Source organism: Talpa occidentalis, unplaced genomic scaffold (genome assembly GCF_014898055.3).
Source record: "Talpa occidentalis isolate TD23 unplaced genomic scaffold, MPIMG_talOcc4v2.1 talOcc4.13, whole genome shotgun sequence".
NCBI classification, from domain to species: Eukaryota; Metazoa; Chordata; class Mammalia; order Eulipotyphla; family Talpidae; genus Talpa; species Talpa occidentalis.
In genome coordinates, this window is record NW_023601322.1 from 97,620,200 (window position 1) to 97,637,889 (window position 17,690).

A 17,690-nucleotide genomic window follows, 5' to 3' on the forward strand; every position below is an offset into this window, starting at 1 on the left:
TGGCTTTATCAAATGTAATGGGGCAGACCTCAAATAGGCGCCATGCCTTCCTAGCGGGCTGAAATGGAAAGATCCCAATTGAGTACTCTGAGTACTTCCATCCCCAAACTGCAGATTTCTAGATGTTAAATGGCATCATATACCGTATGTCGGAAGACCTGGGTACCAGCGACAGCTCGGACACACACCCACCATGCACCTGGGGCCTCAGGGCACACCAACATCCACCTTAATGGAAGTCTAAAAGTCACTCGACTGGAGAATTAGATCTCTTCAGATTGCCAAGATCAAAGGGGCCAGAAGCATTAGGTAAAGCTCAGCTTCTGTCACCAGAAATAAGAATGTCAGGAGAAGACACTGAGGGTCCTTAGCTGAGTGCTGTCAAGGAGGAAGGGAGCACCCAGGGGAGTTTTCTAGAATTAGGGCCAGTGACCGTTCTGGGCCAGATGTGGGAAGATCATTGGGTGGGTGCACTCTTGTTCTATGAGATGATAAGACAATCTCACATTGTTTGACTCTCCCTTCACCTGTACACCTGTTCCTTCATTCATTCAATGAACACTTTGATGGAAAAGACACAGGGCAGTGGACATAAAAGTGGTCAGCAAACAGACATCATTTTATCTTATCCTCATGGGAATTATCATCTTGTGGAGTCCACAGTTTTTAATCAGCCTATTTAACTGACAAACACATAAATAGTGTTTACTATGTGCCAGTTATATTGTTTTATGCATTTTATAATATTAATTTATTTAATACTCATAGCAACCTATGAGGAAGGTACCACTATTACCCTCACTTTATAGATGAGGAAAATGAAGTGTAGAGAAACTTGCCCATGGTCACACAGCTAAGGCATGTTGGAGCAGAACTGGAATCTGGGCAGTGTAGACCTGTGGCCCACACTCCTAAGCTTTTACCGACAGTCATAAATGAGATGTAGGAAAAACAGTGATGGTTATAGTAGTTTTAACTAGGGGCTCTGATCTAATGTGGAAGGAAATTAGATCAGAAGTTTCAAAACTGGTGTGGTCATTACTGCCCAATGCTCCAGGTAGTTCAAGTAATATGAAATTAAAAGCAGGGTGTGGGTTTTTGTAGTGGGGAGGCCAGTGGTAAAAGTGGTGAGAACTGTTCACAGGACACATTGTGTCAGCCTGGGCAGGATTGGTGAGCTGCTCAGGAGGAATAGGCTGCTCTAGGAGATGAGGATGGCCTCCTTTGGAAGACATATTCAGAACAGTCTAGAAACCTCCTACTCTGAGCATGGCATATAGCATGTCTTCAGCAGATCTATTCTCGTGAACTGGTAGGGATGCTATAAAGCATGGGTTGCACCAACCAGATCAAACCTGAAGATCTCTTCCAGCCTTGAACGTCTACACTTGGGCCTCTCTGGTGGCGCACGCAGATGAGCGCAGCACTGTGAAGATGTCCGCGGCCTCTGCAGTGCAGATTTGATCCCTGCCGGCCTTGGAGCAACCCACATGGCGAGCAGATCTCTCCTGTCTCGCCTGCTGCTCCCCTCAGTAGTGTATTTTGTCAGTCTGCCTGTTCTGTTCCCCACTCTGTCTCTGGTGAATCCTCTCACCCCCCACACAGCTGGCCCGTACCCTGGCTCTTGCATAAATAAAAACAAATCTTAAAAAAAAAAACCATCTACACTTACCCTCATTCTGAATTTGTGATCAAAGTCAGAGGATTTGGTTTACTGAAGTTTCCCTTTTCCCTATCAAAATGGCTTGATATACAAATTATAATGGGTGTAAGATTTTAGAGACTGGTTAAACTAGTTTTCAAACCCTAGGAGTTCAATTTGAGTATAGTTAATGTCTTCATGTAAAATGGGATACTCTATCATTTGTTAGGATTTTTAGCATGATCCTTAGAGTAGGTACATACAGGTCACTACAGAAAATAATAAAATTGTATTTATTTAAAGCAAATATATAGTCTAGATATTGATTCTGACCTGACCCTCCCTGTCTTCACTGAGTTAGCCTCATTTGTGAAAGAGGGTGAATGTCTAGAACACACAAGGGACTGGATGGAATCCCCTTTCAAAGATTTGGAGTAGTTATTGCTCAATTACTTTGGGGAAGAGAGATTTTGCTCACACTCTGAAATGTTTGACTTTCAGGGTAGAGCACATATAATCCCTGCCTTGGAGCTTCACTTGGGGAACGTGGCTCTTTTCTCCATGTTTCTATAATTTCTAGATGCTCTGGAAAATACTAAAAGGACCCCCAAAGTAGCTCTGGAGTCTTAAAATCTAGTTTGAATACCCAGCTGCCACCGTCATTGCAAGAGAAATTGTAAGGTGAACACAGAATATGAGTATCTTGCAACACTGGGGAAAGAGAAGCACATATTGAAGAGTTCCAGTAGAAAAACAGAAAAAAAGAAAGGTAGATTAATTTTATGGTGCTCTTGGAACACTTCAACAAAACAATAATGACACAGCTCAGCTGATCCTCCATTTAGTTCTTCCTGCTGTGCCAGCATAAAATCAAACAAATTTTATGATCTCTCAGTGATACCATCCGAGGTAGCAATGGAGCTGTGCCAGTGCTTTAGACTAAAGCAATTCGCGAGGTGCGGGAAGGTGAGAGGATTCACCAGAGACAGAGCAGGGAACAGAACAGGCAGACTGACTGAAATACACTGCTGAGGGGAGCAGAGGGCGAGACAGGAGAGATCTGCTGCACCATGTGGACATCTCCCTGGTCGGCCAGGAATCGAACCTGCACTGCAGAGGCTGCGGACAGCTTCACAGCGCTGCGCTCAACCCGCTGCGCCCCATTTCACGTATTTTCCCTTTACGTATTTTACTAACATCATACACAAAGTAATATTCACTCTCTAGATTTTCCTTGTGAAACATATTACCTCTAATTAGACCAGTCTATGTTATCGCTGGCTGTAATGCTAACAATTTGCAAACATTTATGATTTGGATATTTAAATAGAACCCAAGATACTACCTATGCTTTTCAAGGTCAAGCTCTCAGTTTTTGTGAAGGACCCCCTTGGTGGATCAAATCCATTCAATCGGGAATTCAAATTTTAAGGTTTTTAATTCATTTACAGATAATTTCCCTTAATTTTGGAGTACATTTTTGTTTTCACGTAGCAAGAGGAATAAAGCCACATTAAATTTCTGCCTGAGGAAGCTGGGAAGTTTTTCAACTTCCTTAATTCTAATCGTCCAAAATCATCTCACCACCTCAATGTTTCTCTTGGCTGCCAGCTCCCTCCGAGGCTCATGCAGCACTAATCTGAGCTGGTTTCTCTGCATTTTCTTGCTTTTCAATGTTTGTGATTGCCATCTTTTGTGGGTCCTGACGTATCTCTTGGCTTATTCATGGTTAAGGGTAGACACTGTTCCTCTGATGATTTTCATTGAAACTGATTGTATACAACTCCAAAAAGGAGGCTTTTGGCAGTCCACTTTGATCTCATGATTCTAGCATTGACCTAAATCCCCAGGCCATGAAACCTCAGTTCTTATGATTAAATATTTTCACTGTTATTGCCATTTATGATCCTATTTTTCAAATTATGGTTTATTTCCCAAAACAGAATCTTGGTGCATATTCCTTTTCAGGAAACATTCAGGTTTTTTTTGTTTTTTTTTAAATATTACTTTTCTGTGAAACTACAGGCATGTTATGATGTCTTTAATTTCAAGTACTTTTGTATTCTCAGAGTGTAACAAGTCCTTGGTACTGGGCTGAGCCTTGGTGAAGGTTGTTGCTCCAGCAACCAGTTTCTTTGCTTAAAAATCTGCCCAACTATTTATTTGGTTAAGATGTGCATCTATGTTATCAGCCCTGGCTGCCCATTTAAGCATCTTGGTGATTTTAAAATCACCAAGCTTAAATCCCGCAGCAGGACAATTAAACCAGAATCTCGGGGGAGAGGGACCAGGAATTATGTTTTATTTAAGTTTTCCAGGTGATTCTGAGTATGCTGGGGCTGAGAATCACTCATGCAGGTAGCATTTTTTTGAAATGTATTTTAATGTTTATCTGCTTGCTTTTTCTTTTGCAGTCATTACAACAACATTAACCTGGGCTCACTTATGAGATTCAGTATAAGCTTGTGTCCAATCATTCTTAAGACAAGAAAAAAGTAGTTCCTTCACAGTCTTCTTTCCCTTTCTATTTAGTATGTTTAAAAATTCAACATGAAAAAGGTAAAGATCTTGAGGGAGCAGATCTCTGCTCTTAGCCTTTGTTCTACCCACTGGGTTTATTATGACCTTGCTTTCTAGCCTCTAATATGGAAATTAGCTCCAGACCATGTACCTATGCTTGCTTAGTGAGGACCTAACCAGGCATATTTAGTGGGGCCTCTCTTACGAATACTATTTGTAAGTCACAAATTGTGACTTTGGGACTTGGAAAACTCAATGAGAGAGGAGAGCTGAAATTTAAAAGCTATTTAAAGTTCAAGGAGTTTTTGCCTTCAAAGGCAAAGCAGAGTTAAATTAAGGGGTTTAAAATCATAGTTCTGAGTGTGATGCTTTTAAAGACTTATTTTTGTAGCTAGTTTAGGGTATAGTTTTGCCTAAGATTATAGACACTGCCTTGTAATCTTTTTCCTTCCATAATCCTAACCTGTTTTTATGACCCTAGGGTGGAAGTTTCAGAATTAAAGGTCATTTGGTGTCTTCTTGTAGTAAAACACTGCATCCTTTCCAGAGTCAATGAAACAGTCACAAAAATTATGATCCCACGTGTAAGATAAGTAGATGGATAACTGGAATGGTTTTAAAAAGAACCATCCCATACAAGAAAACAAACAAGAAAATGTTTCTGTAGTGAAAAAAAAATTATGAGCAGAGCACAACTTTTGAGAAAATAATTGTTCTAAAGGAATTAGCATTACTGGAAAAACAGGTAAAATAGGTCACTTTAAATTAGAAACAAGTACCTTTGTACTAAGTTTACCAGGTACAAACTGAAGAAGAAAATTTGACTGTTTTACTAGGGGGAAATTTAGTCAGTGGAACCAGTTTATTTAGACTTTCCAAATTCCAGCTCACTGGACTTAATTAAATTAGCAGGACACTCACTGGCTTTGAATTTATTTTTACATTTTACTACATTATTGTCATTCTTTTTTTTTTTTTTAAGATTTATTTATTTATTTATTTATTTATACACGCTCTGGGTACAGTCAGAAGCGCGGGAGGGTGAGAGAATCCACCAGAGCCAGAGCGGAGAGCAGAGCAGGCTGAGGGACCAAAGTACACTGCTGAGGGGAGCAGCGGGCGGCAGGAGAGGTCGGCTCGCCATGTGGGACCCTCCTCCAGTGGCCGGGGAGCAGCCAGGGATCGAACCGGCGCCGCAGAGGCTGAGGGCAGTTTTGCATTCCAGTGCTCAACTGCTGCGCCGCCACCAGAGAGGCCCTATTGTCATTCTTTTTTATTACCATGTATGACTATAATTGCACTATCTAGTAAGTAATCAATTCCAAAGAGGTATGCTTATATTCAAAATAGAGTAATAACCATTTTAGTTCCTGGTAAGAGTACACAACTGTTAATAAATTAAACTACCTAATTTTTGGTCAATACCTACCCATGGGCAAGTCTAAAAGCTAAACTTTAAATTAGCCTGAATATATGAATTTATGCTTCATTCCAATTAGTCCCAGATGTTTAACATCTGTGTATGAACTAAACACTTAAAAATTTTTGGAAAGTTTACTAGAAAGCATGTCTGTGATGTATTCAAATGGTGTGATTATACACTGATATCAAAAGTATTAAGCATATTTAGCCAAAGAACAATCATGTTACCTGTGAAATTAATAGGAGAGCTCTACTCCCCAAAATGAAATCATGCCATATCATTGCCTTTCTACTTCTGACTCTAAATTTTCAGTTTTACTCATTTCTCTTCTCTTCTTTCCGCCTCTCCTCCTACCCTTCTACATTTCTTTTTCCTTTCCTGGGTTTCCTTAATTCATGACATATATTATGAGTCCCTACTGTGCACCTAGTATCTTGCTTGCTCTGGGGACATAAGGAAGACTTATCTAATTAATCATCCTTAACGACAACTTTATTTTCTGAGTTGGAAGACATGGAAAATTGAGAAACAAAATGAGAAATTACAATGGTGTTCAACAATATTAATAATAATCTACAAATGTTTTCTGTGTGCTGATGCAGTTACAGCTATTTTAATTGTATTTCCTAATAGGGTCCCCCAAGTGCCATGAAAATAGTGGTATTGCTTCCCCTTTTCAACAGCAGGTATGACAGAGGTCCTGAGGAAATAACTTGGCCAGATTGCAGACCCTGTGAGTGGTGGGAAGTGAGATTCAAATGCAGAGAGACTGACTCCAGGCCTGTATTCTAACCACTAAGCTGCACTGCACACACACTAGAGAAACTCCTTGACTGCGAGAGGGGAGTAAATTAAACAGTGTGCTTGGTTTATTCTGGAGATATGTGTATATATTACTCCATATACATACACACATCATATAGTATATATACAAATTTCACATATATTTACATATTATATATAAATGTAATTTTGACCTAGCTTAGAGTAAGCTTTTCATCTTGATGATTTGGTTATTATGTATGGGTTGCTTTGCTAAGGTTTAGGCCATATGTATCTTTTTATATGTGGGATCTAGTTCTGCTTGAAAACATGCTCCAAAATTTGACTGCTGGACTAGAAGGAGTTTTGGCTGCAAATTAGATTGATCAAATAAAGCTTACACATGAATGGATTTTGAAGTGGGGTTGGCAAAGGGTCTATGCACAGTGAAGATGAATGTCATGTCTGGGCATCAGTAGAGTGTTCCCTGAGGAGAAGAGGTTAATATTGCACAACTAGCGTTTTCCATGGCAAATGAGGCAAAGTAGGGAATCTTTCCGTTTGGACTGCTGTGCTGTCTACAACTAGATCCTTATCCAAACGTTCATATTTCAGATGCTTCCATTACAGAGAGAGAATGTATCCACTGGTTCCTAATATTGTCTCCATGTAAATGTGCCAAATAATCCCAGAGGGAAAAAGAGAGCGGTCTTTGTCTATTTTGGATGAGAGATCTTTATCAGATGTGATATGTCTTTTGCAAATAATTTTTTCTAGTCTGTATCTTACCTCCTCATTCTCCTGACATTACCTTTAATAGAGTACACATTTTTAATTTTAGTGAAGTCCAAATGATCAATTATTTCTTTCATGGACTGTGCCTTTGGTGGTATCTAAGAGGTCACCTCTATACTTAGAGTTGGTTAGGCTTTCTCCCTTGTGATCTCGCAGAAGTTTTAGTTTTACATTTTACATCTAGATCTATGATTCATTTTAGTAAATTTTAAGAAAGGGTGTAAGGTCTGTGTCTACATCCAGTCTTTTGCATGAATGGAAAACCAGTTGTTTCAGTTTGTTCCACGGTCAAAGATCAGTTGATTTTATTTATGTAGATTTATTTCTGGATTCTATTCCATTTACTTGTTTGTCTGTTCTTTCACCAATATGACGCTGTTGTGATTATTATGGCTTTACAGGAAGGTCTCAAGTCAGCTACTAACTGTCCTTTGACTTCATTCTTCTGTATCAAGTTTACCGTTGTAGATGTTCTGTCTCTCCATGTAAATGTTTACAATCAGCTTGTTGATATCCACCAAATAACTTGCTGGTATTTAGATCAGGATTGCACTGAATCTATAAAAAAAGTTGGGGAGAAGTGACATTTTGATGGTGCCTTCTATCTATTCATAAATAAGTGGACTGTCTTTCCATGTGTTTAGCTCTTTGCTGTCTTTCATGAGATTTTTTTTTTTAAAGATATCCATCCATCATCTCTCTTTTTTAAAGATTTATTTATTTATACAAGAACCGGGGGCACAGGCCAGATGTGAGGAAGCGTGAGCGGATTCACCAGAGACAGAGTGGGGAGGAGAACAGGCAGACTGACTGAAATACACTGCTGAGGGAGCAGTGGGCGAGACAGGAGAGGTCTGTTGTGCCATGTGGGTTGCTCCATGGCCGGCAGGGATCGAACTGGCACTGCAGAGGCTGCTGACAGCCTCACAGCACTGCGCTCAACCACCTGTGCCACCAGGGAGGCCCCTTTCATGAGATTTTGTAGTTTTTCTCATATAGATCTTATACATTTTTTTTTAGACTTAAATGAATTTCATCTTGGGGAGTACAAATAAAAGTTGTAATGTGTTTTTAATTTCCAACTCCACTTGCTCATTATTGGTATATAGAAGAGCAATTTTGTATGTTAACCTTGCATCTTGCAACCTTGCATCTTGCAACCTTGCAGTAATCACTTATTCATTCTAAAAGAGTTTTTTTTATTCATATTTCTTTATATAGACAATTATGTCATCCCAGCCCTTTTTCCCATGGAGGATTCTGTTAAGTTGTGATTTTCTATATCTGTCTGTCCCTCTTTCCAATTTTTAGTGTAGCAGTTAGCCCTGTGACTTCACTTCTTTGAAGAATCTAGAAGAATTTTTGATTTTTCAGTTTGCTCAGCTTCTGTCTTGTGAGGACAGAGTGGTGAATTCCAAGCTCCTGTCATGCTGAACTGGAAAACTACATCTTCCCTCATTCCCTTTTAATAATTGATTATTGCTCATATTTCACTGGAGTGGGCTTTTAGTTGTAAACATTTTCAAATAAATGCATTTGTGTCGCTGTGAAAATTACATGCCCTATCAGATTGCAGTCATTACTTGTTGAATTTAATTCCAGTGACTCGCACTCTTAGAGGGATTTTAGTATAGAAGTTTGCACTGGTAAAACATGCTGATATCAAATGTAAGCATAAAGTCACATTGTAAAATTACACATTATTTTGATCCATCTGTCACTTTGCTCTTCTATTCCTGTGAACATAAAATTAACTATAAAATAAGATGCTTAACCAATAAGGTCAGATAAAATTGTTATTTTCCTAAAGCGACTGAAAAAGAATGAAGCTCTCTGTGTTTTCTATTCCCAGGAATACATAATTTTGATGTTATAAGCAGATTTTTGACTATTTTAGCAGCAGAAGAGAAATAGCTACGCAGAAGTTTCAAATTATGTTCTTAAAAATATAAGGCAGGAGTACAACATATGTTCATAAAGTCTTTTAAAACTATCTTTTAAAAATATTTTAATAGATCATAGTAGAAAAAATAAAAAAAAAAACCCAAAGAGCATCCAGTATAAAGAATATTTTCCCTGACTCCCAGTCATATCTTTTTCCAAAGGAAACCAGTGTCACCGGTTTTCTTCTTTATCTTTCCAGATCAAGTCCACAGATATTCTATTTTCACCAATGATTTTGATGATGATCACAAATAACAACATTTATTCCAGACACTGTTCTAAACATTTTGTATAAATGTTAAATATTTAGTCCTCACACTAGCTGTATGACATATACTTAACCCTGTGCTAGTATCTTTTAGAAATAAAGAACTGGAGGGACAGAGGAGTTCAGTAACTTGTCTGAGGTCACACAGCTAGTTTGGAGGAACTGGGGCTCAATCCCATGTAGTTTGACTTTCAAAGCCCAGGCTCTTTTAATCACTGTGTTAGTTGCAAACTATACTGTTTTTTATCTTTCATTTTCCACTTACTATTTCATCTTGGAAGTAATTTCTATCAATATTTATAGAACAGGCCATTCTTTTTGGTGGCTGAACACTATTGCATTACATCAGTTTCCAACTAGGGACTTTTAACAGCCCCTGAGTATAGACTGTGGTTGTAACCATTGGAGGGAGGCTGGGTACTGGCATCTATTAGGTAGAGTTTAAGGACATCCCCTCATCACAAAAAATTATCCTGTTCAAAATGTCAATAGCACTTAAACTTGAGAAACCCTGTATAACCCTTCCTTTCACCTGCCCCATGCTTCCTACACAAAAACCGTAATCTAAAGATATTCACAATCAGCTACCTGATTGTGCATCTTTGTACTCTAATTTCTATAAAAGAGTAGGGAAAAGAGTCAAAATCTAAAACTGATGATGCTGGATGACTTTGAGGATTCATAGAAACTTTTCCCTATTTGTGAACTCCTAAGAGTTCTGAAAAGATCAAGATTGAGAAGGTCATAATTGAATCCATGTTCTGACAGATGTGGTTAAGTTACTGTGGTTAAGTTCCTCTGTTACTCAGAATGAAAACAAATGAAGATACAAAGCTGATTCTCATTTGCTGAGTGATCATACTATAGATCCTGTTAGCATGTAGGCCAACTCTAGAGAAAATTGGGTTCTCCTCATTTTCCCTGAGGTGGACAGGCCTGATCAGCTTGCTCGAGTCCCCTGCTCCGTTTGGAGCCATTTTAAAAAACAGCTGACTGGACCATCTATGAAGGTAACTAACAATTCCCTAATGAGCTTTATTTAGATAATTTATGTTTCTATGCTTTCCAAACATAAAAAAAGTAATACACACTTCTGATAACTCAAATCACGCTGAAGGAAATAAAGTAAAAAGCAAACACTGAAGTCGGTTTTAAAGGAGGAGAGGCCTTGATCCAGGACAGAGGAGATGGGCCAGGTATTCAAGAATAACCCAAAACATAAGAGCAGACTGACCCAGAGGTTTTGAGAGACCTATAGATCCTGAACAGAAGGGGCCTGTAAAGGAAAATGCAGTTAGAGATGCAGAGGGTAGGTATTGAAAGCTAAGCAGAAAAGCCTTTGGATAGAATTCATTAAATTACATTGATTGAAATAAAGAGACACTCTAAAATCCTCAGCCAGGAAATGATAAAAAAAACAGATGCTAATTTTACCAGGATGGGAAACATGTTCTTAGCTAATTCTGGGGTAGGAGAAAGAAGGGGCACGTTCAGTTTGAAAACAATATAGTATTTTGCCTCATTGTTTTGAGCTACAAAGTTTATTTCATTCCAATCCCCAAATAATGTTAATATGATACATGGAATTTTGTTTATCAAATGTATTCATGTGTTCTTGAGAAACAGATGATAAACCCAGGTATTACTTCAATAATGGGAAATAACTGTAAAAAGGACTCACTTCTCTGTATCCAGTCTCACCCCCCAATTTTTAATCCTTTCTCTGTGCTTTCTAGGGAAACATGATTTCTATGTACATGAGAATTATGCACTTATTTTGCTGTATCTTGATCTATTCATTTTATACATGATCTGCTGACTTTTCACACTAAATGAAGATTTAGCTCTCCTATACAGCCACCTTCTTCATCTCCCTCCAAGCTCCCAGTACTATGAAATCACACATTTACTAAGTTTTAATCTGTATTTTTCAAACACCTGGAGAAGAGAACACTTACTGGTTAGGCAGGATTCCCTGATGAGCTTTAACGGTCTCACTCTCAGCAACCTTTTTCGGTTTGCCAAACTTCTAGACTTCCCATAAATATCTAATCTTTCCCCTAGTCTTACCAGTCTTATGTCCAGGCTATGGGTGGCAGCTTGGAAAAATGCACAAAATTCATTGACTCTAGAAATATTCCATGATGTCCAACATTAGCTCAGTTTTACTCTGTAATTAACAACCATGCCAAGTGACCATAAAGACTATTCTAAGCTCCTATGATTTTTATCGAGGCCACCACTGTGGCATACTCCCCTTGTTGCTTCTCCTGCAGAGAAAATGGCAGCAGCTACCACTTATTGCCTAGCATTTCACAGCAGATCTTGTATTCTTTTATTTTTGCAAATGAGGAAACAACCTTAGAGAGGAAAAGAAACATACAGGCACACAGCTCCTTCATACATGGTGCATCAGATCACACCTGCTTCATGCCTTATCCTGTTTTGTCTGTTTTTCTTTTTATTATCTTTTAAATTATGTCTAATGCACAAAAATGTGTGTGTGTATCTGTATCAATAATTGCTAAAAGTAAATGATAAAACACACGTCCAACATCCTATCATCTAATGGGGATCAGAACATAATCAGGACTGTTGCCTCTGCCTGTGTCTACCTCCTCTCCTCACTCCCAGGTGGAACCACTGTTTCCCGTTTTGTATTTATCATTTCCTTGCTGTAGTTCAGCTTTGTATTTTAATTTTTCTAAAACAGCAGGAAAGGTGAATTTATGGAAATACCCTGCAAGGGAGCTGGGGGAAAGACAGGAGGCATCATCTGCCTATATCAAAATATTTTAAAGCATGGAAAGAATATTACCAAAAAATTCTGTCTGTTCTTCATCAGATTCGCCAGCTATTTTTTCCACCTCATGTCCTCCTCTGCTTTGTCTGTGTATGTTGAGCCTGCTCCTTCTGAGAATAAGCTCTGACATTGTGTCCCATTTGCCTCTTAGTACTTGGGCGTGTATCTTTTTATTTATTTATTTTTAAGATTTATTTATTGGGCCTCCCCTGGTGGCACAGCGGTTGAGCGCTGGGCTGTGAGGCTGCCTGCAGCCTCTGCAGCGCCAGTTTGTTCCCCGGCTGCCAGCAAGGGTCCCCCCCTCAAAAAAAAAAAAAATTTATTTTTTATGCACACAAGAGCTGGGGTAAAGGCCAGAGATGCAGGGGCTGAGAGGACTCACCAGAGACAGAGCGGGGAGCAGAACAGGCAGACTGACTGAAATACACTGCTGAGGGGAACAGCGGGCGAGTCAGGACAGGTGTGCTGCACCATGTGGGTTGCTCTGTGGCTGGCCGGGGACTGAACTCATGCTGCAGAGGCTGCGGATTGCTTCATAGTGCGGTGCTTAACCCCTTGCGCCACCAGGGAGGCCCAGCGCGTATCTTTTTAAAACAAGGTTATTGAAATACCAGAATCAGAACATTTAAATACTGATACATTGCTATATCTAATCTACAGTTCATTTTCTAATTTCACCAGTTACCCTAATAAAATATCCTTTATAAGCTACCCTACTCCACCCCTTAATCTGCCCCTCCCCTTCCCCAGGATCTAATCCAAGATCATGTATGACATTTAATTGGTTCTTCAGTCTCCCTGAATCTGGAACACCTCCTTGATCTAGCTTTGTTTCTTGACCTTGACATTTTTTAACAGTTCAGGCCAATTATTTTGTAGAATGTGGGTTTTCTTCAAGGAAAGTTACTTCACAATTAGATTTATATTATGGGGTTTTGGCAGGAATATTACATATGCGTGGTTGTGTGCTTTTCAATGTAAAATTGGGAAAGCGTCTAATATCAGTTTACTCCATTTGGGGGGATATCAATTAAATTTCTTCGTTACGGTGATATGTCTTTTAAGTTTATCCACTCTAAAAGCACACACACAAAAAGTGCCCCCCCCAATTAATAAGTAAATTGTGGAGAGATACTTTGAGACCTTGTAACTATCTTGTTCTTAAAATATAAACACAAATAGTTTTGGCACCAACAGACAGTTCTGTGTGAATCAGTTGTTATCATGAAGGCTGCCAAAAGGTGATGACCCACCTCCCTCTCTCCTTCTACAAGACATTCTATTCTAAGGGGAACGTCTTCCTCATTTCTTTACACACATTGTTAGGAGAAACTCATCTATTTAATTAATTTTGGTTTGCTTTCCCTCACGGATCAGCACGGCGTCCTGTCAGTTATCAAGAGCCCACACGTACTTGGGTCTTTCTGGGCTCTCCCTTTTGTTCTTTTAATCATTTGGCTCTTCCTATGTCAAAACACTGTCATTATGGTGACTTCATCATTAGTTTCAGTGCGTGGTTTCCTCTTTTTGCTAGGCAGTGCCTTGATATTCTTGTTTTCCTACATAAACACCAGAGTCAGCTGCTGTGTTTCATTAAGCCTCTGTTAATATTTGGATTGGGAATTACATTAGCTCTGTAGGTCGATTTGGAAGGAATTCATGAAATAAAAAAGGTTGAGCCTTCCTTTCCATGAACACAGCATATCTCTCCATTTACTTAGGTCTTCTGAGTGTCTTTTAATAATGCCTTATGCATTTTTTTTTCCTTTTCTGCAAGGTCTTATATATCTTTGATTTAATTTTAGATATCTTATTTTTGAGTCATTTAAGTGGAATACGTTCTTAAATTATGTTTTCTATGTGTCAAAATGTTTACTGAGTACTTGTTAGATTTCCTAGAAATGCAACTGAATTTTGCATATTGATTCTATGCTCAGACCTTAATATTTCCAATAAATTGCTTTTCCGTTTTTTAAATATAATCATTTGCTTTATGAAGCTATGAATTCCTTTGTCTACCTTTCCAAAAATTTGTCTTTGATTTATTTTTCTTGTCTTTCAGCGTGAGATGAATAAAATGAGTAAGGGATCTGCACAGTCTGGGGGCTGTTGCTTCCCTAGCCACTCTGTCCTGGTCCCCACGACAGTTTGGCGCCATCTAGTGGTGACTGTCGACTCGCTGACATCCTGATGGGAACCAATCAGGGTGTGTACCCCAATGGTCTACAGGAAAGCATCAACGGTTCCAGGAAATTCCTGACTAGCTGGCGCCAGTTTTGTCGGCCCTGCTTGGGAATATTGAGTTGGGCGATCACAGAGCGAGCAGACACATCAGTCATCTTCAGGCTGCACACTCCACCTTCCCTCTGGGGTTTGTGCTATTTTTCAGACAGGCTCTCTGCTTCACCCTGTGCCCTGTTTCTTCCCCAACCACAAAAGTAAGAATTTTATCCTCCTTCCTCTCCACCTGCTAGGCTAGGAGTGAATCATTCATTCTATGATCTCATAATTCATGATATCCTGGAAGTATTTTTACAGGGCTTTTCTGTATTTACTTGTATATTTTTCTTTTTCCTTCAATTATAATGTAAGCTTTGAAAGGCCGAGAATGTTTCATTCACTGCTGTATTACTACTGATAAGAGCTCCTAGCATGCAGACACTCAGAAATACTTACTGAATGAAATGAGTTGAATGGATACTGAAATCTTCCATTATAAGGTAGATTTGTTCATTTTTTCATATAATTCTCACTCACTGCTTTTTATCTTTAAGCCTCCCTTATCAGATGCAAAAAAAAAAATTAAAATTGTAGCTTCTTGACAGAAATGGAGTGTTTTGAGTTTTCTGCCTTTGTATTTTGGTCACAAAACCTGAATCAATGCTACTATGCCAGCAAGCTATGTTCTGGTTGGTCTCTGCCAAGTACATTTTTTTTCACTTACTTTTACTTTCAACCTTTTTATGTCCCTCTCTTCTACAGTGTCTTAAACTGGATTTTAAAATATAATTGCACAGTCAATCATTGCACTGGCAAGTTTGGTTCATTTATGTTTATGATTATTTTTTTATTATATCTGCATTTATTCCTCTATATTTAAGCTGCTTATTGATTAAAAATATTTCTAATTAAAAAGCACATTTCCAGATCACATTATTCCCATGGGTTTTGTTTGAATTGCTCCTCCTCACTTCCACTGTCTAATTCCATTGTAATTTTTAAAATCTCATTGCTTATTTCTGGAACTATTCTATACCTAACCTACCACCTATGGGTAAATTTATAATAGTTATACTAGGTAATATTTATATACTGCCAAACATAGCTGCTGCATATATTAGATAATCACCTATGTGCTAGGTGTTCTTTTTAAACAAATTTAGTACTATATGTTACTTAGTTCAAAATGCCCAACCAGGTGCTATTTTAAGAATTTGTTTGTATTACCACATTTAATCCTCATTTTGCTGATTAACTCCATTGTACATATTAGGTAACTATAATAGAGAGAGCTAAAAAAATTTACCAAGATAACATATATTTCTGAGCTGTGATTTGATCTCAAGCTGTTCCTAAATTCAGTATAAGGGACAGGAAAAAACCCAACATTGCTTTTAGCAAAAAATTTTTTTCCCTTTTTTCAGTTCTAGTGATTTCTTAGTCTTGTTCATGTGTTAACTGACTTTTTAAAATGCCTTTTTAGTTTATTTTTCATATTATTTGTTCATTTTTATCTTAGCGTCACAACTGATCTATGTATTAAAAGTTCTTTGTTTTACGTACAATAGAATACATTTCTATTTAAAAATTTTACAATTTAGCAGAAATGAACTTCCAGCTAAATTTTAATTTCCTATGAAATTGATAAGCGCATATGAAAAATAAGATATATATAATTCCTTCATCAAAGAAAATGTACCTTCGCTCTTTCTAATTCTCACTCTCATAAAATTCTCAACTATTATTTTCTGGCCCCTGAGTTGAAACCCCCATAAGGAAGACAAGAAAGAAAAAATATGTATGTATCCTTCTGTCACATACATAAAATATAATTTCTGGATCTCCGTGAGATTAAATGAAAACAATTACTTATTTCAAAGAAAACATATTTTGGACCTCCCCGGTGGTGCAGTGGTTGAGCGCTGGGTTGCGAAGCTGCCTGAGCCTCTGCAGCGCCGGTTCGATCCCCGGCTGCTCCCCGGCCACCAGAGGGTCCCACATGGCGCGCAGACCTCTCCTGCCGCCTGCTGCTCCCCTCAGCAGTGTACTTCGGTCCTTCTGCCTGCTCTGCTCCCCGCTCTGGCTCTGGTGAATTCTCTCACCCTCCCGCGATTGCGCTTCTGACTGTACCCAGTGCATGTATAAACAAAAACAAACAAAACAAACAAATAAATAAAACATGCCTCTATTAAAAAAAAAAATCTACTTAAAAAAAAAACAAACATATTTTATTATATGTGCTGCCGAAGCAAACACAAACTAACCATATTTTAAATACCATAAATGGAACATAATGTAGTTAATAAACAGACACAACTAATATTCTATTTTAAAGAAAAACGTTTTAAAGGTAAATGACCAGTGATCATGCAAGTTATAAAAAGGAAAACTTTGTTTTCAAGAATGTATCGCCCGCTGCTCCCCTCAGCAGTGTATTTCAGTCAGTCTGCCTGTTCTGTTGCCACTCTGTCTCTGGTGAATCCTCTCTCTCACCCTCCCGAGCATCTGGCCTGTACCGGGGTTCTTGTAGAAATAAATAAATAAATCTTTAAAAAAAAAAAAGAGCCACTAAAGGATTTCTTTATGGATCTGTCCAAAAGTGCACCTAATTTTTTTTGGCGGGGGAGGGGAAAAGCTTAAGAAATTAAAGAACCACAGTAGCATTTCAGTCTGAGCATTTGTCTTGAGAAAACTGGTCTTAGGGAAACAGCGGTCTAGGAATGCTGCCCTCTAGTGTTCTCCTACAGAACTGGCTCCACGAAATTAGCACACTCTGGACAAATTATGTCAAAATGTAGTGAAGATCTTACCTCTCTGAAATGAAGCTGGACACCAAGAGAGAATTTCTTGAGGTAACTGAACAGGTTCTCCGTTAAGGAAAGGAGGAGGAGGTTCCCAAAGGGGTGTGGGAGGGAGGAGGCGGAAAGAGAGAGAGAGCGCGCTGACTCGTGTAGGTAAGAGCAGGCCATGCAACAAGAAAAGTGCAAGCACTCAGGATCTTTTGGGGAGAATAAAGACCATGAGGAGAAGGTTGAGGGTCAAGTGACTGACCCTCAAAGTCAACTGGTCACTGACATGGACTAGATGTGGAATTTAAAAAAAATTTTAAATATTACCTATTTACAACTTCTGAGGAATTTTTAGATGTGTGGCTCCTGCTTTGCATCAGACTGCCTCGTCTCGAGTCCCCTGTGGAAATTTCTGGGTGAACTGCTGAGGCAGCAACTGGTGGCCATGAAAGGGACAGGAGATATCTGCTGAGCGTCACAACAGCCCCACTCTGCAGCCTTCTGTCTGGAGTTCTGTCAGGCAA

At 38.8% G+C, this 17,690-nt stretch overlaps 1 protein-coding gene across 2 annotated transcripts in view; it reads right to left on the reverse strand.

Moving 5' to 3' along the window:
- Nucleotides 1-17,690, reverse strand: part of SGMS2 (sphingomyelin synthase 2) — a 124,758-nt gene that overhangs the window by 96,805 nt on the left and 10,263 nt on the right. Inside the window, exon 2 of one of the 2 annotated variants that reach the window (XM_054694576.1) lies at nt 17,494-17,679. The exons of the other annotated variant lie outside the window; for it this stretch is intronic. The gene's annotated coding sequence lies outside the window, so the exon portion shown is untranslated. The remainder of the gene's footprint in view (nt 1-17,493; nt 17,680-17,690) is intronic. 2 annotated transcript variants of the gene reach the window in all.